At 45.9% G+C, this 26,430-nt stretch overlaps 1 protein-coding gene across 30 annotated transcripts in view; it reads left to right on the top strand.

Annotated features, from left to right (window-relative positions):
- MAGI1 (membrane associated guanylate kinase, WW and PDZ domain containing 1) overlaps positions 1-26,430 on the top strand; it is a 349,049-nt gene that overhangs the window by 49,115 nt on the left and 273,504 nt on the right. The gene's annotated exons all lie outside the window — the stretch shown is intronic.

Below are 26,430 nucleotides of genomic sequence, written 5' to 3'. Positions count from 1 at the left end.
GAAGCTGTTGGTGGGGCTGAGGAGGCTGATGGACCCTGAGGGCCACGGTGCTCTCAAGGTACATAATGCTCTGAACTTATTGCTATCGTACTGCTCGTTGGGTTTGTGTAACTGGATGTTTGACTTAATTGCTTTCCCGTAGAGTTTATACATTTCTTACAGACCAGCACCGTTCCTTGGTGAGGAACTGGTTAAGGCATCATGGTTATAGATTCAACCTGTAAGAAGTTTACAAGACAAGCTTTAAAGCTGGAAAAGCTGGCTTGTATAGAAGAGCCTTAAAGGCTAAAATCTCTTTAGTTTACCCAAGATGGGTCAGGAGGTGACTTACCATGATCTAAAAGTATCTGCAAACAGATGATCTTTGCTGGTAGAGAACTTCTTTTGATCTGGGAAACAAAAGTCTAAAAAAGTTCAGCAGCTTGAAGCTGAATTTGGATAAGTTCAACTTAGAAAATACTAGGATGGATTTTTCTGTCTCCAGTGCTATGTCAATACTGTGGTCTGTGCCTAATGAGAAGTTGTGGGCAGCGCAGAAATCGCTGGATAAAGTGCTTAGTGTTGTATAGGAGATCTTGTTAAGAGTAGTGCCACTTCTGGATTTCTAGGTTTTCAATCTCTACATGTTAGAGACGTTTGATATCATAGTACCTGGGGAGTTGGAACTACATCTCAATTTATTAAGTGTTCATTTCTTGGAGTTTGAGATACCTTTGGTGAGATGCTAGTAATTATTTTATTAATTCTTCTAACATCAGTTTCCATTTAGGAGAAATTGTCTTTGTGCCCTCTAGTGGAAAAACTATTTATTCAAAGGCTTCCAAATTGGGTGAAGTTATTGCAAAAAAAAGTGGAATTTGTGAGAAAGGCCATCGAGGAGCAGAGCAAGGCTGGAGAGATGAGGGGTCACGAGAGGCAGACGTGCTCTGTGCTTCCTCTGCTTCAGTCCTTAAAAACTGGAATGCTGATTACATACCCAGGCGTGTAACTTTTTCAAATGGGGGGGTAAGGGAGTGTGAATAGAGAAGGAAGAGATTATCTAATACTCATGTCAGCTGGGCTTGGTGAAATTATTCTGGATGACTTGAGGAGAACCTGGTCTCGGCAAGCTGAGCCATTGGTGATTGCTGTCGATGTTCCCCAGGGGTGTGCTGGGGTGGGAAGAGGAGCAGAGCAAAGCCCGCTCCACACCTGCAATGGGAGGCAAAGGGAAAACCCAGAAAATGAAGGTTCAGAGAATCTGACCCCGATTCCTCAAAAAAAGTTCCAGAATAATTTGTGAACGGCAGAGAGGAGGAAGACAATGGGGTCTAAAAGAAAAGCTAACTTAAAAAGGAAAAAAAAATAGGCAAATCTGTCCACCTTCCTTCTTTAATGGGCTAACCTGGGAGTGCACGAGAGGGGCTGCTGATGTGACTGAGGCTTGGGAGCAGAATTTCAGATCCTCTTGGTGAACAGCAAAACCGATTGGGCACCAGCATGATGAAGTATAGGGGAGAGGAGGGTGCGGCGGTGGCTCTGGAGGGAGCAGGAGCTGAATGACGGAATGCAAGAGGAGGAGCAGCAGGCAGGGTGGTACGTGGTGATGGGGGCTGTTGTGGATGACCAGCCCAAACAAGTCGACAGCATCCTGAGGTATGAGAAAAGGAGTCAAATCTCTCTCTGAGTCATCATTACAGAAGTTTTGTGCGTAAGACAAGGCTGATAATTGCTTCCCGCTGCACTGAGGGGGTGCTGGGCAGTGCGAGATAGGAGGGAAGCAGTCACACTTGCAAGTCTGGAGATGAACCACACAGATGGGAGGCAAATGAGGCCGGAGAGGGAAAACTGAAGGAATTGTATTTGGAAATACATGCCTGAGTGCAGGCAATACATTTTTCTGATGCATAAAAGATTTCTGTAAAAAGGATGATGATGAGCTTTTAGTACTGGGGGAAAATACCTTTATTTGCCTGAAAAAAAAAAAATTCAAGGTGCATATTGGGGGAGAGTTTCTCACTAGGAGGGTAATGAAGCAATAGCAAAAGAAATGGTGAATCTGCTTCACTGGAGGATTTGCAGAACAGTTGAACCAGTGCCTCATACCGATGGTGTGATTCTTCCCCGCTCCCCCCCCCCCCCGTTACCTTCTGTCCATCATCCACCCACCACTTGAAGTCTATTTTACTCATTAACCCACCAAGCTGAACTTTTTTTATTTCTGTTGCTAGAGGAGCTTTCAGGGGCTGGGGGTCAAAACCAGTAGCAGTGTTGTAGGCTGTTACATGGCTTTGGGATATAAATTCTGCTCTCAGTGCAGTCATGAAAACTTCAAGCACAGATGTAGATCACAAGAAATTGCTGCTGTCCCATACATTTTTAACTTCCCTCTCTCTTTCTTTCTGGAGCCGCTCATTCGGGATGTTAGGAGAGCGACAGATGTGAATGCGATGGAGTCCCCACACCCCTCTCCCATCACTGTCATCTTCCCTTTCCTTGTGCTGGACTGTCAGTCTTGTTTATTTTGGTTTAAATTATAATTGCAAAAACTGTTGCAACGCTGTTTATTTGTTGTGTGTCATGAGTCACTGTTTATGTTTGCTGCTGTTTGCATTGCCTCTCGTCTCCCTCTGTCTTATGCTCGCAGCCACAGCTCTCCTCTGAGCTCTCTGAGCCTCTTCTCCTGTTTTGAGTCTACGATGCTCTGCGCTCCTGTGAGCACAGGGAAAAGCAACCTGACAGCGAACATCCAGAATTAGGCTTTTTTCTTTTTTTTTTTTCTTTTTTCTTCTCCTCCTCCTGGCATTTTGTGAGGGTCCTTGTTCAAATGAAAAGAATCCTTGGAGACTCCTTCCCTGAGATCTCTGTGCTTAATTAGTCTCTATCTTATTTCTGCCAGACAGTGAGATCGATACTGCTTTTTCTGGCTTGCAAATTTCAGGCAAGGGGGGGCAAATCATGTTATAAGGACCTTTTTTGAAGTGACTGAGATGCCCACGCACAGTTCCATCTTCTGCTGGCGTACTGGCAGACGTTAATCCCTTCACATGCACTTGTCACTGGGGTGGAGAGCCAGGTGTCCTGCATGAGACCATAGCGCAGGAAGGATTTTGAGGGGCTTTGCTCTCATTGTCTCAGCACAGCAGCAAGTTGGTTTTCTTTGCCATGCCTCAGGCTTTTTGGTATGTAAAATGGAGATAAAGCTGTAACATCCAGGCCTAGCTCCCCCTGCCACGGCTCCAGCCATCACCCCGGCTGTTCAAGCACTTCCACCATCACTTGCTAGGTTTATTTTTGGTCCAGGATGTTTTGCGATGCATCAAAGCTTTGCATGTCCACATCACTAAAGCAACCAGTCCTAACGCCTTTTTGTATCGGTTGTCTCTTGAGACAGCTAAAGCCCAAGAAGCTTGCAGGCCCTCAGTGTTTCAGCCTGACGGTGAGCAGAAGGTGTTCAAATGCGACACGTTTCTGCCAAATGGCACACGGCATAAGGAAAGGACCGTGACCTTGGTGGCTGGCAGCCCGGTGCAAGGGACGGCCATCGCAACTGGCTTGCCCCAGGGCTGCCCAAGAGAGACTGTCTTGTGCCTCAGTTTCCCTACTTAAGCAAAGGGGTCAGTGACTCTTGCAGAGTACTTTGAGCTCTGTGGATTAGAAATGCTGGGTAAGAGCTTGTTCTCAGCTGGAGAATCCCACTGACATTTCATGGATTTCTACTGGTTCTGTAGACTAAAATAAGAGCAAAACTCTTCCTCGCGAGCCATTTTAGGAGGCTAAATGGTCTCAAAGGGTTTGCTTTGAAGCTTACAGACTTGGTGTCTGCTGCTCACACCACCAGCGCAATTTCTGTCCGAGGCAAAGGCAAATACCCAGAAGCTCTGGATTGGGGTATCTGACCCAAGGCCACAGCGTGGCCCCAGTTGGAAGGAGGTGCTGGTCTATCAGGAATGGGGGTCGACCGAACCGACCTCTGGGAGGGGTTGTGGGTGCTCTGGGTGGAGGGGGAAGGGGGTCCCCCAGTTCTTGTGGCCTTGGGCAATCCCTCGTGCTTCCCCTTCTTGCTTGTGGTAAAGTGCCATCATTGCTAGCCAAGAAAATCGTACAGCTCCTTATCTTTGAAATCTGAAAGGTAACGTCTTGCAAGTCGCTCCATATATTTATCAAGGAGAAACAGGCAACTTACTTGTGTCAGCTTAATAGAGCTTCGGCTTACAGAGCTTTATGTGGGAGAATTAACGACGGGTCCGAAGCTGTCTCAGGTCAGCCACCAGCTCAGCAAATGTTTGACTGTGAATCCACTGTAAAATAGCTCCAAGCTTCTTATGCCTCAGCAGCCTTGATAGAGAGCAGGCAGGTTTTCAAGTATAAAATGTCCATTTTAACTCTTTAAATGTTCTCAGATGGCCCACGGACTGTAAATTTTTACTCTATTTGTAGTGCAAAACCTTTTAATTTCCTCTAGTTTATAAATCTCTAGTTTGGTACTTGAGTGTCTGTAAGAAAATGCTCATCTTTTAGTGGATAGTAATCAGTGTCAGAGGAAACGGGGAATAGATGGCGTGTTTTAAATGGTGTCGGTTCCAGTGACTGGAATGTATAATTTAACTCACTTATATTTAATCATCCTTTAAACACTGAATTTCAGCCTCTGCTGCTTGACTCACAGCAAGCTGACAGCTTTTTAAGGACACTATGGTAACACTTGAAATTTCCTTAAGCTGCTCTACGCTGCGACGTGGCTCTTTACTGCGTGTGTTGGTGCTGCAGCCGCAGCCAACTGTCCGAGCCAGGCTGGAGCTGGGTGCTGGGGCTGGGCTCTGCTTCGCCTCCCCCAGCCCCAATTTTGGGAGTCTCAATTGTTTTACTTTCTTACGGAGCTGTAACATCTGCTGTAAATACCACAACAAATGTAACAGCTGCTGAGGGCGGGATTATGGATCTGGGGTCCGTGTATAACAGCTAAACATATTCTAGCAATTCAGCAGGTTGAAAAATAAAGCAGATAAAGCTGTGTGCATCGTACTCCGGATCCATGCGGTGGGGATGTTTCCCACTGGGTGAGGTTGTGCCTGGTTCAGACTGGGGTCCAGTGCCTGGAAGTGGAAAGCTTCGATTTCGTAGAATCATAGAATGGTTTGGGTTGGAAGGGACCTCAAAGCCCATCTACTTCCACCCCCCTGCCATGGGCAGGGACACCCTCCACTAGCCCAGGTTGCCCAAAGCCCCATCCAACCTGGCCTGGAACACTGCCAGGGATGGGGCATCCACAGCTTCTCTGGGCAACCTGTGCCAGTGCCTCACCACCCTCACAGGGAAGAATTTCTTCCTAATATCTAATCTAAATCTACCCTCTTTCAATTTAAAACCATTACCCCTCATCCTATCACTACATGCCAATGTAAACCCAGCTTGTCCCTCTCCAGCTTTCAAATGCATTTCCTGAGTTTCAGCACGGAAAAGCTGCAATGAGGGATGCAGCTGGTCCCGATCGTGCCTGGGGAGCGGACCAGCAGTGCCCCCGGGGGCTCGCGGGAGCCCACTGGCTGCATCCAAGTGCGTGGGGCTGTCGGAGCTTTCCTTCGTCTCTTGGTGACGTGCACACAAGACATCAACTATTCACTGCAGCAACAGCGTGCATGATTTAAATCTGCATTTTATAGGGGTGTGTGTATATGTGTGCATATGTATATGCATATATAAATAGATGTATAAAGAAGATTGTAGGCATTTTTTTAAAAAGCAAATGAGAAGCCCTGTATGTGTTTAGGATCGTGTGGGATCCTGGTCCCTGGCTGCCTCCCCTCCGCCTGCTCCCTTGCCTCTGCCCCCACCGGCAGTCTGACTGTGGATGAAATAATTTCATGCAATTCTTGCTCTCGGTGACTGGTTGATGGCATTAGTGGAGGGAGTGGAATTTCATCCATAAAAAAATACAAATGGGCTGCTGGGGAATAAGCCCCAGCAGAAGAGGTTAGCAGCAAAGGGAACTCATGCGCTGTCCATGTAACGCAGAAGTTGGTCATCTTTATTTGAAATTGCACATTGGGAAGGCATTATAACAGACGTTGCCTATATGGAAATAGGTAGTTTTTGTTGTGCCTAGCAGTCAAATGATATAATCTTAAATTAGAAGCTGCCACTTCTATTTAGAATAAAAGTTGCTTTTTTGTGTATGTATGAGAATATTAGCGTTTCAAGCCTGCTGAGCTCTACCGAACGTGCAGTGGATTTGCAAAGAAGCCCATTAGTGCTTGAGGAGGTTAACAGCAAGGAGGGGGCAGCGGGGAGGAATGTCTTAATGAGACAGGGTGAAGAGTTGACATGAGGACACGGAGCGCTTGGAGCCACCTTCTGCTGTGAGAAGAATCCGGCTGCCGCTGGAGGAGCGGCAAATTCCCATAGCAGGCGGCTCGGCGGTCCTGTCGCCGTGAGGAGGAGGAGGAGTAGGTTTCCAAACCGCCTCTCCAAGACTCTCCTGCAGAGTTGGAGGTGGCTTGAATGTGGATGAGGTGATGATGGAGGAGCTTTGGTCCTTTCCTGCCCGCAGCCACCCTGCGACCCTCCATGTCGTCCCCGGTGCCCCGGGATGGCCCCCGGCCGTCAGAGCGTGTTGCAGGGCTGCATCCTCAGCAGCAAGGCTGACGGGTCGGGGCTGCGCTGTCCCAGCACGAGCCAGTCTGGAGGGACCTGCTGGGGCGTAGCAGCTAAGTGCATCTGGTAGAGGGGTGCAGGGGTTCTTTTTTTTAATTACGATTTCTTAAATTTAGAAGTGTTTCAGTTCCTGAGGTGGCTCAGAGTTGGTAGGAACTGGCAGGCAATGTTGCGTTGGCTTTCAGTGGGAGTTTCTCAAAAACTGGGGGATCGGGCGTGGAAACCTGATAGAAATATTAAGGTTTGGGGAAGAAGATCTTACAGTGGAACAAGGATCCTTTCGTCTGTGCACTTACAGCTCGCCAGATTGTGTTTAATTTTTTATATTATTATTTTAAAGACAGAGCACTTTGTAGTGACAGGAAGAACTAAAGGAATAATTGGGAATTTATTCTGTGCATGTCACCTTGTTTCATATTATTGAAGTAATGGCAGAGAGCTCATAATTTCCTTGAATTTATTCACTGCTTAGAATTACTCACAGCATAAATTTCTGGGAAGAAAAAAAACACAGCTAAATGTTCACGTGAGTTGTGAGATGAGCTCCAAAAAAAAAAAAAAACAACCCCAAAACCATTTAGCTTTAGTGCCCCTTCCTCCTAAGATTTAAGGCAATGGTAACTTTGAAGGGTCTTTTAGCCCTAGGATTTTTCCAGTTTTGTAATGTAAAGGTTCAAATTTTTTGTTCCCTAGGCAAAAATGATGATCTAAAAGCCTTTTACTTAATAAAAGGGTGTATTTCTACTGTGACTCTAGGAGCTGAGGGTTTGGGGGTTTTTTGGTGGGGGTTTTGTGGGGGTTTTTGTTGGTTTTGTTGGTGGGTTTTTGTTTTGGGGTTTTTTTTGTTTTTTTGTGGTTTTTTTTTTTTAGAAAACCATCAGATATGTGTGAAAATCATCAGCCTTGGCAGCATTGAAGTCGTTAAGGAGAAGTTCAGTGCTGTATGTGCTCAGAACTGAGCGTATTGGAACTGGGTAGGTTGCAGCAGTCTGGCATGCAGAACAGCATGGCTTTTTTAAAGCTCCTAGTACAAGCGCATACAATTACATTTTAAAGTTTATTTTCTGCTGCACTTGATAAAACTTTATTCATTGCAACGATTAACTTTTTAAAGGCAAAATCCTGGAGAATTGCAAGCAGCTTCTTTGGCAAAACACAGATTTTGCTCTTGGCCAAGCTGTTGATGCCGACACTGTAAATGCAGGTACCTGGAGATGCGCTGTGCTCCTCTGCTGTTCGGGGTGCCCGGGAGTTTTGCGTTTTCCTGGCTCAGGTGACAAGTGCCCAGCTCCGGGTGGCCGTGTCACCATTGCAGCATGGGCTGTCCTTTCGGGTGGCTCTGAGCTGTGCTGCCGTTTTGCTTTTTTGAGAAAGTTATAAGCCATGGAAAACAGGAGCTGATAAAGAGAGGGCCTCAACCATATCACCACATGACCTTACAGTAAAAGCAGTCTGGCTCTGTTCTCTTTTTCACTCTTAATGGTCTGAAAACTCAGGCCTGGCGAGAGGCGTACTCTGAAGGATGATGCTCGTTTTACCAAGTGCAGAGGTCTTGAGTCCACACATGTGGGGTGGGCTGGCCTTTCCATCCAGTATGGACCAGTAGGAGACCAACGCCATTCTGGTGGAGACTGGCATGTCCTCTTGGGCTACTTTGCTGGGCCTTTGTAAGGAAAGACGCAATTTCAATTGAAAGTCTTTCAATTTCATGGGTTTTGAGTGCTGGACGTTGACCCCTGCCTGCTCTGTGGTGAAGCCTGAGGCTGCCTGGTCCCTGCCTGGTGCCTCCAGATCTTCCATCCCCATTGCTGCCCCTGGGAGAGGTGTGTGGGTTTGGCTCAGCTGTCACCTCCATGGCTCATCTCCATCAGCCTCCAGGCCGACCTGCCATGGCCCAATTTGCTTTTTGGGCAGTTTAATGTGTACTAAATTTCAAAGTAAAAGGAAGGAGCCTGACTATCACCGCTGTTGTGAGCACCAGGGGAGACCTGGTGAAGCTGATGGCTTCTGCCTGGGGCCCCGAGGTTGGGGTACTGGTAACACTGGTCTTTAGTTGTCTACCTTCAGTGTGACTGGGTTGCTTCTACACCCCCCAGAGTGACAACCCAATTAAAAGGGCATATTTGCAGATGGTAAGACGTGGGGAAATGGCATCATTTACAAGGCAGATAAGCTAAAAGTGGATATTTCTGTAGCTGGACGTGCAAGTCGGCATGCCAGCTCTGCCCCGGCCAGCCGGTGGGGATGCCAGCCGCCATGCAGGCACCCGCCGGAGCCTTGGTCCCCGTCCCAGCTGTCTGGCCAGATTGGCACTGGTGTCTTGCATAAATACTATGTTTATTAGAAGTCGGCTGATTTAGGATTTTCACCTGAGGTGTGACATGGACACGTCGTGGGGATCCTGCTGTGAAATGGGCAAAGCGAGCCCTCTGACCGGCAGAGCGGCCGCCGTCCAGCCCAGCCTGGGTTTCCGTGCCGGAGTGCAGGCAACATAAGGAAGCTACGTGGAAATTAGATCGGATTCTGGTGGAAGATTTCTGGCAACCTCCGACTCTGGGAAAGTGGCAGTCCCTGAACCAAATGTGCGCTTACAGCTGCAGGAAAGCAGCCTGCTGTTTTCATCCTTCTGTCCATTTATTTCCCTTTCCGATCTATAAGATTTCATGTCTCTGCTCCAGCAGCTTTGATTATGTTGCCGGCACTGTTTGGATACCGGAGAAGACTTTTTTTGACAGTCACTCGGGAGCTGTTCCTTATTTGCCTAAGTTCTGGGTTTACAGTGATGCAGGCAACGTGATACTATTTAGCAGCTCTAATAGAGGTCAAGGCCCTGTTGTCTTAGGTATTGTAAAAATGCCTTGTAAAAGGCTGTACGTTATCCAAATGCGCTACGGGCAACACAAGCGAAAGAAGGACTAAGCCAGGGCTTCACAGCTGCTCCTTATAGATGGGAAACTGAGGCGCAATCAAACATGCAAGTGTGTTTTGCCAGCACCTGAAATGGGACCCAGATCTCCTGTGTTTTCCTCCAAATAGACTTTTTGTTTCTATGGGTTGATTTAGAGTCAGTTGCTGAAACAGGCTACGGCTGTGTGCAATTTGCTCGCTGCTTTATCCCCTTTCGAGTTGAAATGCTTTGAAACGGATCCAGGATAAAGCTCATCCACTGCTGGGACATCTCTAATCTGCTTTCAGGGAAGCTTCCCCCCCCCCTCCTTTCTTGTTCCCCCTGAAACCTGGCCGGGGAGGAACCGGGAGCATGCTCAGTGTCCCACACCCAGGTAGAAGCAGAGGAGTGCCTGCGATCACACCCTCTGCCTCTGGCTGGCTGGGGATCCCAAAACGGAGCGAGTGAGAGAAGGAGGCAGGTAAGGAGCACTGAGCATGGGCTTGAATGGCGTAACTGAATCCCAGGGCAGGTTTTTTCTTCTCCCTAAGACGCAAGGAAGAGGCTTGAGTAAGAGTGAATGAGTCTAAAAGGAGTTTCTCAAGGTGCACCCCTCGGGCAGCTGCTGCGCTCGCTGCGGCGGCTCTTTGTTTGCTCCCTCTCCTGAGCCCATCCTTCGGAGCCATCTTGCGAGCTCGGATTGATTTGGTTTATTTCTAATTAAGTTCCTGGTCTGCTGGCTGTCAGGGCAGGGTTGCCCATCAGTCAGCCCGGCTTGCGGCGCATGTCTGCATGCTCGGTGCCAGTGTCAGCTTTGGCTCCAGCTTATATTTTTGGAAATTAAGTTTACAAGCTGCAAGTCTTACCAAGAAAAGCTGTTGGTAATTTTTTTCTTTAAAAAAACCCAACAAACCCTCCAAACCCCCCCAAAACTAACCCTAAGTCCTCTTCAATTTTTTGCATCTCTGAAAATAATAAAATTCTTACCCTGGTTGTTGTTAGGTGGCTGCTGGAAAGGGCGATGCTATAACCCTCTCCCCATGTAGCTAAGAAGTTGTGTGTGTTCTTTGCTGCATTGATACCCTAGATACTTATGTTACAGTTCTGTTTCCTTGCCATGATCTCTACTTATAGATCATTGTGGTTATAGTTCTTAAATTATTTGAGCTCTAATAAATAAGTAGTTTGTTCTATTTCACATCAACAAGCCAAAATAATAACTTGGATCTTTCAGGATATAAATTCCCATTATTTCTTAAGGTATTGTTTGCTTTTACTATTAAAGTTGTTTACAAGAAATTGTTTTCAAGTAATATATTGTTCACTTGTGATTTTTGAAAGAATAACAATAAAACATTATTGTGCCCCTGATTTCACTTTGAAAAGGCAAAGTAACCCTCCAAGCACAGTTGCTTTCCGTGCTGTAATGGTTATGTCCTCTTTACCATTGTGTTCCTTAAATAAAAAGCACAAGATGATCCTGCCTTACAGAAACCAAACAATTGTTTTTATAAACAGCCTGTGCTCTGGTATCGGTTGCAAATAACTAGATTCTTGTTTATAATTGTATCTTCTTAATGAGAATTCAAGTTGTCTGATACTTCCGTGTTTTTTGGAACTAATTGTACCATGATTTTAAAAAGCACTTTATGTAATTGAGAGTCATTAACTTCTGATACAATGTGATGTAAATGGAGGAAGTCCATATTTGAAGGGCTCTCACAGTACAGATTGTCCCAGCGAGGATTGCTCTGGACGTGTGTTCGGTGAATTCCAAAATTCAAAGCCTCCTGTTGCTTGGTGCAGAGGTATGCACCAGCCTGTCCGTGGGCACAGCTCATGAAACTGGGAGGGCCTGTGGTTCCTACAGCTAAGCATAGGCTTAAATACCTTATTGAACTCAGCCTTAACTTGTTCTCCCTTATTACCTACACCTGCATGTGCTGGAGATGGCCAAGGGGCCATGGTGGGGGTGGTTGGGTAGAGTTTGTTCTTTGCTTTGAAGGGCTGGTGATAAATGTTAAAGCCCCCCCCCCCCCCCCCCGCCCCAATCAGCTTGTCGGGCAATGCAAACGATTCCCTAGTGACTGATGGGAAAGGAGAAGGTCGGCATTTATAGCTCTGACCGAAGCTGCAGGAGACTGCTCCTGAATGCATAGGAAATGTTTGCGAGACGAGCTTGTCAGGGCAGCGTCCTCGGCAATGCTGCGGGACCGGGGGCAACGCGAACCAAAGCACCCGGCTCCGGGGAGAGGAGAGGGCGTGCGTAGCAGGTGCCGCCAGGTGAGCGAGAGAGCCAGAGCTGTAAATCCTCCTCAAACAGTTGCAGATGCTGGAAACTTTGCTGTAGGCGCTTGAGCCGCAGCGGCGCAGTGAGAGGGTGCTGGGGAGAGGGGTGGGCGATGGGTGCTGAGCCCACTTCAGTGCTGCTGCCGCCCTGCCTGCCCCTCGCCTCGGGCAGGAATGCGGCAGGAAAGTTGTTTTTTCTCCATCAGACAGAAGGGACTGATGCATTTTCATGTCCGAACCTTACTGCCAGGTGTGCTGCTGAGCTTCAAAGGGATTAACCCATCCTAGAAACACTGACTGCTATTGTTTCCTGCCTGTGCCCTACGTGCCTCCCCAGCAGCATCTTTGGGATAGTCCGTGGGTGACAAAAGCACTTGGGCTGGGCACGGACCGGTGTCCCTGCGAGGATCCCCGGACTGTGGTCAGGGTGCTCGGCTGTGCTGCTGCGGTGTGGATGCGCCTCTCCTGAGTTTCTCTCCATGCTTGACTGATGGTGGGAGTTCGGGGGAAGCTTTGGGTTGTCTCATTCAACCATTCTAGTTATGTCCTTTGTAATGCACATCCTCTCCTTCCTTTACTTCTTTCTTTCTCCCTTGAAGTAACGCTGCGGGAGCCCAGAGGCTTTACCTTCTCTGCGTAGGATCTTCTGACAGCAAGGCTCCGGGGATGTGTCCCTACTGTGTAACGCTCGGGGCTCTCTCTGGTTTCTGCAGGCAGTCGGGACCGCCCCCCGCTATGTCCGCACACCACAGCGGAGGATTTCAGGCCCGGGACGTGGGCTGCCCAGCTCCTCTTAGGCTCAGCCCTGCGCAGTCCCCGGGGAGAGCCTTTGAGAAGAGAAAGCTGCTTTCTCTTGCTGCTCGCTATCTCCTGAGGCGTGATCCATCTCCAAGACTATTTCTCCATGAATGAGATTAACGGTAAAAGCAAAGCACAGCAATAAGTGGCCCTCCAAAATTGCGCAGTTTTAGTTTTTTGATCTCGCTGGCTTTTGTCTCTGGGCTGTTCTGACCTACTGATGTCAAGAGAGCAAAGAATCTGTGAGAATCTGATAAATTTGTACAGCCCCTGCACAGCCTAGGAGGAGGTCTAATTTGATCTGACGTTTACTAATCTGCCAAGACTTTCAGTGATTTGTTTTCACACCGAGTTGAGTTTCATATGCCATAGAGAAATGGCTAAATATATTGCATTGGTAACAGCAGCAAGTATGAAGCCGAGTTGGTTTTTTTTTTGTGTTCATGCACTTGAAAATTCATTTCTGCTTGCTTTTTATGGGGATTTATTCCTTTTGCTAATTGTCAGGTTGCTAATTTCATTCACCTGGTGAAGTGCTGGCAGAGTATTTCCTGTGAATTATATGAGCATTTTTGTTTGGTTTAGTCTTGCATAGCATTCATATCTTCTGAAGTCTGTTGCCTCAGCGCCAGTTGTAAAAGTGATTCCAAATATCAGATTGTTTTTCTACCTACCACGTGTGACTGGTCCAACGGCTGCTTATATAGTGCATAGATATTCTTGAATTTATGTCCTTAAATGGTTTTCACAGTAGAGTGGGAAGATCCTTGATTGTTTATGTATTTCTGGCACTTTGTGAGTAAATTAGTGACATAGTGAAATTCTCCAATGTATGGGTTTGGCATTTGGTTTGTTTGGGGGTTTTGTTTGGTTTTTTTCTTTTATTTCTGGGTTGTTTTTTTTTTTTTTCCCTTCCCCCTCTTCTATTTCTTATATTTTAGGATGCCCTGATTAGGTAGCACTAGAAAGAGTTGGTTTTAGACCTGGAATCTGTATTCCATGAAATTAACCTAGGAGCTTAATCAAACCCCTGGAATAGGAAAATCTCATTTTATAGTTCTGACAATAAAGATGCCCGTAGGTGGGGTATGAAGCGAAGGTGCTAACTTGGAGTATCCCTTCAGTTTAAGTTTGTTTTCATATCTCTGTGAGAAGTCTGTTTTGAAGCTGAGATGTTGAATTAGGGTTTCCAGGACTAAGTTTCAGGCTCATGGGCAGGTGCAGCCTGGCTGTGGGGGACCACGGTGCTCGGGACTCCCCATCTCTGAGGTCTCTGCTCTCACCACACCAGTGGCTTTGCTGCTTCTTTTAAGGAAAACCCAAATCAGTACTCGATGTGTGACCTTATGTCACGTAAGCTTTCGTTGCCCGATTTCTGTATCTGTTTCCTTCCTTGCAAACCCTCCAGCTCCTTCCCGGAGGGAGAACAGAAGGGAGCGGTTCTGTTCCTGTGTGGGATTTAGTTGGTGCTGCCCGTGAGGGCACGTTAAGCCCTGCCACGGGAGGCAGAATCAGCCGTACGTCACTCTGCTTTCATAACTGCAGTAACATCTCTGCAGACCTTTATCTGGGCAAAGGGCTCCAGCCAGCATAGCCAGCCCTGGGGCCTTTGTGGCGCAGTCATCTGTGTCTTTGTTTTATTTCCTCAGCTTGTATTTCATTAACCTTTTACCCCGCTTGCTTTCTGCAGACTAATTTCCAACAGGCACAAGAACGAGCTCGGGGTTTCTGGCCTCCTCCACACCCCTGTGCGCACGATCAATAGGCTCGACCTTTCCGACGGATGCTCGGTGCTGGTGGAAGAGCCTAGCTCCCCTGCATCCTCCTCGCCTGCTGCAGCATCCCTGCCCGGGGCCGGCGAGGGATGCCTGCTTTAAAGGAAGGCAGAGTGGTTTACAGCCTTGTAACCTAACAGCAATCAGGAAGGAGTTCTTTCTGGAATTAGTAACACATTAGTTGGCGGCCAGTAAACCTGCAGTTGAGCGCAGCTGGCCATGCATTTTGTTTGGTTTGGTTTAAAAACTATTTAGGATAAAATCTGTTGACAGCTTAAAACTGTAGCAAACTTTTTTCTTTTTTCCCTCATACTCACACCATGAGTAAGTTGGCAGAAGGCTTGGGATGTTCACCAGCTATATTACTCAGTTTTTGGTATCAGCATATTAACTGCACACTTGGCATTTTACAATTGCAATGACTTTATATTAAGCAATTCCTTTGATAATAATTAGAGGGATTCTGGGTTGAGAGAGCATTCATCATGCCTGGATTCTTTGTTAGGGTTTAAAAATAATACCAATTTTTGAAGACAGAGGTTTTTAGAGAGGCCAACTTGTTTCTCAGAGGTTCTTCCAATAACTAACAGGATACTTGTGTCTTTAAAACTGTAGGGAAGCTCTGAGGCACCTCCAAACAGTAACTGCTTTTTCTCCATTAGGACTTCTGCTATATATAAGTAATTACTTAAAAAAAACCCACAACCCAAAACCCAAACCCCCAAATTTTCATTTTCTCTCCTCCCAAAGACAGATTATTGTTCATTTTGTCAAGTGCTGTGAAGCTGGGCAGGAAAGGTGGCTCTGAGTTTTTTCTCTCTGTTTTCCCCACTGCTGCTTCTGGCTGATGTCCAGAGTGACAGGGGAGATGTTTGCGTGTCTTTCCTCTCATTTGCAAGGAGTGTGGCTGTGCGTTTTTGGTTTGGAATAGCCCAAGTTTCCAGGTCATCTCTGACCACCTGAGGGCTTTCAAACCCTGTGGACCAAATCAATGCTGTTAGCTCCCAAACTGTGCCTCAGGAATCATGAGAGACTTTGTTTCTGGTACGGTCTCCCAGTCCCAGGTTGGTACGTAGCTTGCTGTGAACGCTGTGGTCCTAGGAGCACTGTGGTGGTGCTGTGTGTCATGGATGTTGATGCTTTTGGCCGGGACTTGTGTCATCTTGTGGCCTGTGGCAGGGAGTGGGTGAATTGCAGATGCAAACCAGCACCCAAGTGCTGCGGGGTGGTGTGTGGTCACCCTGGGCGCTCGGACATCTCAACCTCCTACGGGCTCATCTTCAGCCTCCTGAGGAATTGGCTCAGGCTGGTGACAGAGGTGGTGTCTGAGACCTCACCCTTTTTTAAAATAAGCCTAGATTGAAGCTTGCGTTACTGTTATTGAGAAGTAATGGTTGCAGCAGGGATGTGGGCTGTTGCACGTTGCAGAGCAATCGGTAGAGAATTGTTTAAAATAGTAAAGGCTTTCCCCTCCCCCTCTTTTTCTCTCCTCCTCCTTTTTTTAAATTTTATTATTATTATAAATGACTTAGGCAGTGCGCTAAGGAGTTTGATCTTGAAAGTCTTAAAAATGCTGGCTCAGGCCCAATCATTTTTATTTGCCAAGGTTAAGTATGATGTGTGTGTTATATGTGTCAGAAGAAGCTTATACATGCGTAGCTTGTTTTATGTCTTCAAATATTTGACATATGCAGAAAAATGAACTTGTAACTCTTTGCTCACTGAGATGCTTTGTAAGAGAAGCCAAAACAGATTCTCCAGTCGGGTTTGTCACACTAAATGCTGCCTCATTAGTTCAACTTGAATTGATGTGAATCATTAGAAGCTTGGCAAAATTCATCCCCACTTCACCCAGGCAGGATGGGCCTGGGCAATTAGTGGTAATGTTGAGCTCCTTCAGTGGTCCGAGTGGCCTTTGGATAGGGAATTCTGATAAGGAGGGTATTTTCATATATAATATGGCCTTCAAGTACAACTTTCCCCCAAGCTCAGTTGCAATAGATGGTTTTCGTGAATGTGTATCTTCTGGCAAATGAATCTTTCCTGGGGGCAGTTATCCTGCCGTTATCAGAGCGCTTTAACTGCTCTCTGATGCACCCACTCATATCAAACAGCATGAGCAAGTATGCACCAATAACCCACTTCTGTAGGGGTTTGCTTAGACATAGAGGTGGATGTGAAAGTTCTCTGAGCAGATGAAGATCTACACCCAGGGTGGTCTCGTTGCCCGGGCAGGAAGGACCTGTTCCTTACGAGAAGGAGTGTGTTTGTTGCCTGTGTGTTGTTATCCCGAGCAGGAGGCTGTTTTTAAAGGCCAAGAGCATCCCAAGAGTCTTAATTCTCGTGCCCAGGGTTCATTGTCCATGTATTTAGCATCTTTGTTAACTGTTCACTGAACTAAGGTGGCTTTTAATACAGTATATTAAAATAGTCTTCTTTCACAGCCAACATCTGGGCAAGGGATCTGGGACATGTCGCTATCTCTTCTTCTGGGAAGTCTTTTTAAACCTCTCCTTCTCATCTTTTCTATATAGTAGCACTGTCTTTTATGTCCTTTTTGGTCAAGTATATAAAAATGGGAGATTATGTTCTTATTAGTTCATTCTTCAATAGCTACAGATTAAAAAAGGCCATTTTATTAAAGCTCTGTTGTAATTTTACAAGTAATACATCGTCAGGAAATAGAATACACTTTTTTTTAACAGGGTGGATAATTAACCACTGAAGCAATTTATCAAGTGTTGCCCAGTGGGTTCCCTGTCATGGAAGGCATTAAATCAAGGATTGATGTATAGGGAAATGCTCTAGTTAAAGCAGAAGCCAGGGAGGAATTGATTGATACGGGGAGATGGGAATAGATCATCTCGGGATCCCTCGAGGCTATAAATCCATGCGAATCTGTTATCTATAAATACTGATAGAAGATTAGACCTGGATGTGTAAAATGTCTTTAATTTCTCTGAGTGACCGCAGTGTCATACTGAGTCATTGTTCTGGTCCTGGGTCAGTGTCACCTTGTAATTAATGGGGTGATTTAATGAGCACTTCTGGGTTGCTACTTCATGTGTGTTCACCAAAGCTAACTTGACGTAGCTTGTGAGATGGGAGAAAGTCGAATGAATGCTCGGAGACTGCAATGTCTCTACAGAAAAGACTTCACAGTAAGAACTGACCCCTCCCCTTGTGGCAACAAAAACCCCAAACTGAAATAATTAAGTACTGTATATTTTATGCTTTTTTTTCTATGGAAAAGTGTTGGTAGTGAAGAATGTTATATAATCTTTTAAAAAATACTAAATGGAGTTTTTTGTTAAATGCATTCAGCAAAAAAAGTAAGCACATCCTTGCTCGCTTTCCTTAAGAGGAGAAAAACTTAAAAGCTTTTAGGTTTTAATAACCCCTCTATTTGAATTCCATCCAGTTCTGATTATAAAATGAATCCCCCACTTCACTGCTGAGTAATGTTGGGAAGTGTTACAAACCTGCAGTCCGATTCATCCTTCAATATGGGGATACTGCACATGTTTGGAGGATTTCTGAGAATGTGCTTAAAAATGTATTTCTAGTTGTGCTTCTGTGTTAGTCATTGGATTCATACTAAGGGCTATCTTTTCTTTGTATTACCGTTTACTTAATCACAGATTTATTTGTGCTGCAGCCTGTGTTGAAAGTAATTGCCAGCTAAATGATGGTGTAGCTGTGGTTCACGCGGGAAGCGCCTGCCCATGAATAATACTAAAGGCTTGTGGAGTGATACTTGTTATATTGTGGCTTACTGGAAGTGATGTATTTGATCCAATCTTTATCACTTTGCTATTAAAAGTCTTGAGAGTGGGCATGTAGTTGGATGAGGGAGTGAGAACTCAGTCATGGTTTTTAGAGATGAGGTGCTTAGACATAGAAACAGATTAAAAAAAAATGCCCAGAGTTGGTTGTTTACATGGGGATTTACTTAAGTGTTTTGTTTTTTCAGCAATGATGTCACTTTCTTTTTTTTCCTCGCCTTTCCCCTCTAGCTCAGCATTGATGGGACTCTGCACGTCTCGATCCTCTCCACTGAACGCAGAGGCTCAGATAAGGGGTCTTCAGGGAGGTGTTTCCTTGTGCAGGGGCTGGTGTCTGCCCATCCCTGCCTGCCCTGCCTGTCCCCTTTGCACCCTGGGGGCTCTCCCACCGTCCGCTGGCACTCACCTGTGCCCAGCAAATGGCAAATACTGCCAAAGCGCCGCGGAGCCCGGCTCCCCTTTCATAAAGCCAGGTCAGCAGAGTTGTCCTTAACTTGACTGCTGCCACTGATTAAACATCCCCCCAGGTTTTTGGCTTTTTTTGTGGTGGTGTCGCTGTGCACTGAATCGGAGCCCTCTTCCCGCGGTTTCTGCCTCCCCCTGCTCCCCGTTCCCAGCTGGAGCGATGCAGCCCCGCAGAGGAAGCAGGGATGGGGGGAAGAGGGTGCTGCAGGGTGCCTCCAGCGCTTTAGTACCTGCCGCAGTCGCCTGATCGGGTCCAGTAAACAGCTCTGCGCCCTGTCTTTGAGATATCTATTTTCTTGACCGATGGATTCAAAGGTCTATCTGTCTCTGCTTTACTATTGCTATTTATTGCCTCAGTATTTGTTTGGCAGAAGGTTTTTGTGTTTTAATACCAGCCCTGCAGTCCATCGCCAGGAAATTTAGAACCTGTGAGCGATTTCAAAGGCCATCTGACTCCAATGCTTCCAGCAGGATTTATGTTTTTGCTGGTGCAGAGTTACAGTGTCATAAGCTTTTTATTTGTTCTTATTATAACACGGGCATCTGCAGACTGTTGAGTCCAGTTTTCTTCAGCTGTTTATGTGCAAATACATCTCTGATCTTGTGAAAGGAGGTCATTCTTTATTTCCACTGACTGCTGCTCCAAGAAAAAGCCCCCCCAATAAATCATTAAAAGAAAATGGAATTAGTTGTGCCAAAACTGACGGCTGCAAAAGGCATATGAGTGTAATGTTCATATGAAGGCTGAAAAAAGCTCTCGGTTATTTGGAATGTACTCCTAATTCAGTATCCGATCAGGTTTTATTCGGTAAATCTGGCTTGCTGTGTGCAGTTCAGCTGGCAGCGGAGCCTGGGGCGTGTTGCCAGGGCTGCAGTGGGATTCCAGAAAGACTTAATTTCATTTCTAATTGTTGCGAAGAATCATTTATTTAGCAGTTAAGCTCCTATTCTGTTTCCTGCCTGGCCGAAACAGTAGCAAGTTCCCTTACTTCTGAGATTACTTCTAAAATTCTGACTTTTAGTGGAATCTGAAGGTTGCAGTATACAAGAATTAAGGTCTGGTCCTTTTGCTTGCAAATGACTTGTGAATTCTGAGTCAGGACTTATTACTTAAACCTATTTCTGGCTGATTTCAAAGCAAATGTGTTTATTACCATATGTGCTGTTGTGAATTCTAACAACTGCCAAATGTAACAGAATAACTAGGTTCATTTTTTTAGAATGCTTCACTGGGGATCTGCCTTTTTTTCTTTCTGATTTTTCTTTTTTTTTCTTTCTTTCTTCTTTAATCTGACAATAAAATAAAATATCTTTTCCCAACTGACATGATATGTACTCCAGCAGGAAAATGAAAATGCATTTTCTAGGTACTGGTCAGGTCCCCTAAGGAAGGGCACCAGGCATTATTGAAGGAGAGTGATGCTGAGAGGGCAGAGAGAGAAGAAATCTCAGGATCTGAGTTTGCAGTTGTTGAAGTGATGTGTCTGTGGGTATGCACTGAGCGCTCAGTCGCTGGGACGCGAAACACCTTGACTGCTGGATTGCCTGGTTACCATTGCTTTATGAAGCAATGCAGTCATGACATTACCGGGTAATTTTATTTCTGCTTAAAGCTTTAATGTGTTCTGTCTAAGAATATGATGCATTCAAACAAAATACATTTCTGTGCCATTAATAAAAGGTCTGTAACAGAGTTTAGATCACTGAGTGATAAAAATCCAATTTTACTCTTCCCCCAAGTTTTAGCCATGTCTTTCAAACGCTATCTACAGATGTCTTCATTATTATGTTTGCTTGTTGTGCCTTGGACAAGCAACAGAGATTTTTACGGGAAAGCAATATCCTTTACATGGTGTAATATAGTTGAATGACTGTATGATTTTGCTAATACTGCTGCAGAAAAGATGCGTATGATTCCAGAGTCCTGTGCTGACAGCATGCCATGGCAGCATTTGCCATCCTGGCAGTGTAACCTTAGTTTCTGTCTTCCTAGTATTTTATCTAGTATATGTTGGCTTACCCAAATATTACTTTGGATTTTTTGCAGCTGTCACTTTTTCTTCAGCTTGGAATAGCAAATGTCAGAAGAGTTACAAATCGCACCAGTGTTTTCTTCGGGTTATTTATTTGATGGCTCCTCTTTTCTATATTTGCCCTTTCAAATAGTTATACAGTGGTACAATTTTGTAGAGGGCAGTCGAGGATTTGTGGTTTTTGTCATCCTAGCCAGGAATCAGCATGTAGCAAAGATGACAAGCCTTGGCCTGGGCAGCTCCGTTTTTTTCTCTTGATATGTATTTTTATCCTCGTACTAATCCCACTTTGTCCCTGCCGTGCTAGAAATCCCAGTACAGAGGGGAACCTCTGTTGAGCCACCTTTAACTGGTGTTTCTGGACAGAAACTGTTTTGAGGCATCAGTCCAAGCCGTCCTCCAACGTGGTCTTAAGGAAGTGCTCCTGGAAACAGGTCTTCAGGGTCGTCTGCCAAAAGTTTCAAACAGGGAGGGGTTTTTTTTATACCTAATATAGATTATTTCTGTAAGGAAAGATAGATCTTCTGAAGTGCATATCTCCCATGGCAGATTCTCTTATGACATTTTAAAAATGTAACCCTACTGTGCTTTACAGCTAGAATGGTGTCAGCTGGCACGTTACCCGTGAATTCTGGAGATGTTCTTGTTGTTGGGAAGAGTATTGGTGTTGACTCAGATACACCGCTGGGTTTTTAGTAGGCTAATTTAAAAGGAGTACTGTAGCATCAATGGGCGCTCCGCTTTCTTCTGTGAGTAGTTGTCTACTAGTGCTTTGTAGCATGTCACTGTCCTGCACATCTCATCTTGGATGCAGCTGTGTAATGCTAATTCTCAAATACGGTGAGGTGATGCTTTAAAAACAAGCATTATTTCAGTTTTCTGGGAGGCAGCAAGATAGAAAGGGTATCTTGCATATTTTTCTTGAAGTCAGTGGACTGACGTCACGTTTGTAAGTGTTGGAGGCTGGGAAGCAGTTGTACAAAATCCTGAGGAATCCTTCAGTTGTGGGGAGGAGCTGTGGAGGAAATGGGGGGGTCTGTTGGGAGGGGGACTCCAGGCTTTGGCCTCCAGGATGCTCAGTGAGTTGTTCCACTTCTCCGTGCCTCAGCTCCCCTGTCTATAAAACGATGATAATGGTAGCAGCCAAATTCTTTGAGCTTTGCTCAGGGAGATGGTTATGTCCTTAAAATCTAGACTTATGAAAAGTAAGTTTTGTTTTCATTATTGCCATTGCTATGAAATATTTCTGATGCTTTTGCTCCTGTTATAAGCTGGTCCCAAAGGACCATATTAGTAGAAGCAAAAGTCTCCCACTGAGTTGTGTGATTTGCCCTGATGTGCCAGGGCATGGTCTGGAGCTGGGGTGGCCACGAATCTGTCCTTGTCTCTGGGACTGTGGGGAAGGACTGTCTGGGGAAACCGAGACTAATTCCAGCACTTTGGTTATTAATATTTTTTTTTTCTTTCTCCCTTCTTCTCCCTCATTACAATCTGGCTATTAATATCTGTGGAAGTTTAATAAAAACAAAAACAAATACGGACTATTTCACTTACTTCACTCCCACCGTAATTGCCAGCCCATATCTCCCTCCATTATCCTTTCATCTTCTTTTCAGACTGGCTAATAGTTGCTTAGTGATTACATTTAATGGCGTGAGAGCCTTTTAGTTTGGATACCCTGCTTTTCTTCCCCTATTGCTTATAGAGATGTTTACATTTTTAGCCAGAGCTATGATTTGTCTCCTGTATAATTGCATGGAAAGCAACAGTTCACATTCCTAGACGGGCATCCTGAATTTATTTTTGATACCATTTCCTTTGTGATGCATTTCCCACACTCAGTTCACCCTGTGCAATCTCTTGATTAGTTTAACTGTGGCCATTTCTGTAGATTTATTTCTTTGCAGTGAAATGCATATCTTATCCTGCCTAGTACAGTCTTTAGGGCTAAGTTTCAAAATTCATGGTAAGGAGGTTCAGATGGAGGAAACTATGGTAAAGGAAATATTTCACTAGGTCCTGCTTCATATAGCTGGAATATGCGGTTTTGTTGGTACGCTCTCCTTGCGTAGGTGCAACTGGTGCTTGGACTGCTTTGCTGGTGGAGCTGTGTCGTGGTGCTGGAGCAAAGCAAGTGCTGGCAAAAGCTCTTTGGTGTTGGCTAACTGACCGTGCTTGGACAGGGTGGAAAAGTCATTTAGAAATTATCCACTTCATCAGTGTTATTGGTGAAAATTTTCAGGATAGAGCTCATCTGAGGAGAGAGCCTGATCTCACATCTCACTTGCATGGCCACTGATGGAAAAACACGGTCCTGAGCAGCCCGACTGTGCCAGCACATCTCTCTGGCTGCGGGCAGCGGAGAGCTTTCGGCATAGCTCTGTCAGCTCGGGCTCGTCCTTGTGCTGCCCCACGTGTGAGGGGACGGGAAAGGGGACGGTGTGAACACGGGAGGCACAAAGCCACCACCTCTTGGATGGGAGCTACAGTATTTTTTGCAGGAAAAACATGCCACTAAGAGAGAGTCTGGAGTGTTGCAAGCCCTGTAAGTGTTCAAACAACAGGTCCCTCTTAAGGCTTTTATCTGTCTGTGTATTTTCTGTTCTGGCACCAAGAAATTTGGAAACTTTAAGAAGAATCTACAGTCTTAGTGCGTCTGGTGTAGCAGCCTCGCTGACTCATCACTGCTTAAATACTGGATAAAGCCTTTGTTAGGGAGTGAGGAATTTTTTTTGTTAAAAAGCCAGAAAATGTCTATTTTCATCACTGAGTTTGCAATCCTAGCAGTTGGAACGAAGCAAAATTCAAAGCTTTGGAGAAGTGGCTGGGGGTGTGTGGAATGAATAATGATCTAATATGAGGCCTCAACGGGGTGAAAAATGTAAAACTAGCATCTCTTCTGCTGTTGGTTTTTTTAAAAGATAAATTCACTAGCAATGAGAAGTATTTTAAATGTTGCTGCCGTTGCTGATAGGAACAGGCCATTAAATTGCTACAGTCGACATTCCTTTGGGTCCTGGTCATAAGCCAAGCTGCCAACTATTTGTAAATTTACTGACAGTCAGTAAGCAGAATACAATATTTAAACTGTCAGAAAACTAATATCCACTCATTTCATGGAAACGGCTCTGCTTCTCTTGGGCTCTGGCTTTTCACAGTGTTTGGTAACTGCTGTTATTTTCTGCTTCTCTGAACTCCAAGACTGACCCAGGAAAAGAGAGAGGGGAGATGAAGAAGTGGCTGCCTGCCTCCCCCTTTCCTGTACACCCTGTTCTTCTCATCATCCGTGGTCCTTTTTGGCAGAGATGCTCCAGACTGTAGCCAAATTCCCAGGGTTTGGGTTCTCAGTCTTGCCACGGCTTGCAGTGGATCCCATTTAATCGGAGTTAGCTGTAAATGTGAAAGCAGACATTCACAAGTGCTAACTGTATATGATCCGTATGGGTCCCTTCCAACTTGAAGTTGAGTTTGAATGTACCACTGTGGTGATTAGATTACAGGCGGCAGCAGCAAAATAAGAAATTACAAATTACTTTGTTGTTGTTGTTGTTTAATCTAGAGAAGTCTTTTTCAGACCTCAGGAAAGCCCCTGTTCCACGTCAGGATTATGCCAAGCCTGAAGTGGTTGGACCAAGAGGGGAAAGGGCACGATAGCAGCCCCGTACAGTGGTTGGTGGCCCCTGCTGAGGGTCACCGCCCGATGCCCAGGCTCGAGTTCCCAATTTCAGGCGGGTACTGCAGGGTTGGATCCTTGCCTCTCGTGTGCCAGAGTAGTAAGCATGCCATTTGCCAAAAATTCTTCCTTTAAATAAGGAGCTTTCCTTCTCAAAAGCAGCATGCTCCCCTGAGCAGTCCTGGCTTGGGTGAATCGTTGTGTTCATAGAAAAAAATGTGTTGAGACTCGCTTGAATTTCCCACCATCTGGGCTCCTGGGGTTTGCTGCACGTAGCGCATGGGAAAGCGATGCTGTGAATTTCCACCGTCTCCTTTGAAGCTTGGCCCAGACAAAAGAGGTAAGAAACTGGAAGGTGGTGTGTGATCTGGAGTATCCTTGAGCTACAGTTGACATTACCTGGGCATGGAGCGGCCACTTGTGTGCTGTTACTGCTGAAGTGCAAATAAATATGATATTTATCACCGTGTGCTGTCAGCATGTTAGAAATTAAGCCCAAAGCCTGCTATACCAGTAAGTGTTTTACCAATCATTATAGCATTTGTCAACATTATGGTCTGCTGTCTGTGCCAGTAATAAATGCGTGGTGTTCCTGCTAGAGTAAATGGTTTGTCCAAGGAGAGGTGTATTTAATGAAGAATGAACAGCACAAGCTGTTGAAGTGGCAAGATCAGTTATTTTTACAAAATGGTTGTAAATGGCGCAGAGCAGCATGGCATGTGCTGCGGATGGATGCCTCGTCGTCGTCTGAGCCCACAGGGTGTCTTGGAGGGAGCAAAAGGGAGCTGGGCTGGGCATCTCCACTTCTTGGCACGTCTTGCATTTAAATAAAGAAGGTGGCAAGCAACTAGTCCCTAAATAAAACAAGGTGCTAACAGCCAGCCTGGTTTGTGTTAGCAGCACCTGGGCGAAGTGTTGTCACCGGGTGAGCTGCTGAGCTGGGAATTTCGCCTCCCACCCGCTCTGGGGCAGGGGTGCGAGGGCTGGGCTGTCCCCGCTGCAGCCAGCCAGGGGACGGGTGCTCAGGAACGGGGTCGGAAAGGAGGGGGGAGCTGCAAAGGCTGCTCTTCTATGCCTCGGGCTGGAAAGGCACGGCTTGACTTTTAGTTTCTGCTTCCTTTATTTCAAAAGGGCAGTTTTGGTATGTGCTCAGCTTCCCAGATGGTGGTATGCAAAAAACAGCCTGAAAGCACGGGCGAGGGAGGGAGAAGCATGTCCCTGCCTGGGACCTGGGGAAACCTGACTTCCTAAATTGCTCTCAGCTGTCGGAGAACTGAACGATGTAGTCTGCATTATGAAAATTGGGATTGTGGTATTTGTTAAAAATAAGTATCTCCATCCCACTTGAGGTGGTAAGGCTTTGATGTATGGGGTTTGTATCGGCACTTTTTTTTTTTTAAGCCCTGTGCATGAACAGTCACGTGAGAACTGGCCATCATTTACTTCCCGGGCTGTTGCACAGCCTATGTGTGTGTGTATGAGAGGGTTTGTCTTCCCTTGTGTAGATATCCCTCCTTTCCGCAGAGGAGGAAAGCAGATTTGCCATCTACGTTGATTTTGTGGGGGATTTTTGTTTTTTTTTTTTCCTAACAGCATGTGATAGGTGAAGATGAGAAATAACCAATGGCATTAGCTGAGATCCAGGAGGTTTTTTCATCGACTGGGTGGGGAGGGAAGGAGGACGTGCGATGAGTCTATATCCGTATTCCACTCTGCTCCCCCGGCGTGGCATGGCCTCGAGGCGCAGCAGCCGGTGGGAGGTGCGCTCTGGGAGCGGGGGCATCCGTGCGGGAAACTGACCCAACAGGGCAGGCAGAGAGAACAAACGGCTGTGGACATTTTGTTATCAGAGAGATGAAATCCCGTGTGATCTGGGGAGCTCCTTTCCAAGGGCTCCCGGACGATTTCTAACCGTTGTGCTCATTTCAATATTGCCTCGGTTTCACATTAGGTTGAAAGCTTGGCCCTTCAGGGGTCAGTCATTGTACTTTGTTTTTTAAAGTGTGACATGGATTGAACTGTTTGAGTTCCAAGTTGCCCCTCTCGGACACCCTCACGCAGGTTCAGAGCTTCCACGGGTGCCCTGCACCCA

This window comes from Balearica regulorum, chromosome 10 (genome assembly GCF_011004875.1).
Source record: "Balearica regulorum gibbericeps isolate bBalReg1 chromosome 10, bBalReg1.pri, whole genome shotgun sequence".
NCBI classification, from domain to species: Eukaryota; Metazoa; Chordata; class Aves; order Gruiformes; family Gruidae; genus Balearica; species Balearica regulorum.
This window is presented reverse-complemented; position numbering and strand designations above follow the sequence as displayed.